Below are 304 nucleotides of genomic sequence, written 5' to 3'. Positions count from 1 at the left end.
GCTGGAGATGAGACAAGACGCAGCTGCAATGCTGGAGCGGAGACCTTAGAAGTGTGTAAGGATGCCTGGGGGGGAAAAAATACCGGGTTCAAGTTGGAGGTCTTGGCTCCCGCAGTCAGCTTCACAAGTGGCCCAGCTGACACCCTGCCCCAGCCCCTGCCTTTGATCCCAGTGACAGGCGGGGGGCTTGATGGGGGAGAGGGGCTGATGAAGGTGCCCCAGGGGAGCTGTGGCTGGGTTCACGCACTGCGGCAGCTTTTCTGCCAGAGTAGCTCCACTGGGCTTTTCCAAGGCCGGTGTGTGT

The sequence above is a fragment of the Acanthisitta chloris genome, unplaced genomic scaffold (assembly GCF_000695815.1).
Source record: "Acanthisitta chloris isolate BGI_N310 unplaced genomic scaffold, ASM69581v1 scaffold15555, whole genome shotgun sequence".
In the NCBI taxonomy this organism is placed as follows: Eukaryota; Metazoa; Chordata; class Aves; order Passeriformes; family Acanthisittidae; genus Acanthisitta; species Acanthisitta chloris.
The sequence above is the reverse complement of the archived record's forward strand: the minus strand, read 5'-3'. Positions refer to the sequence as shown.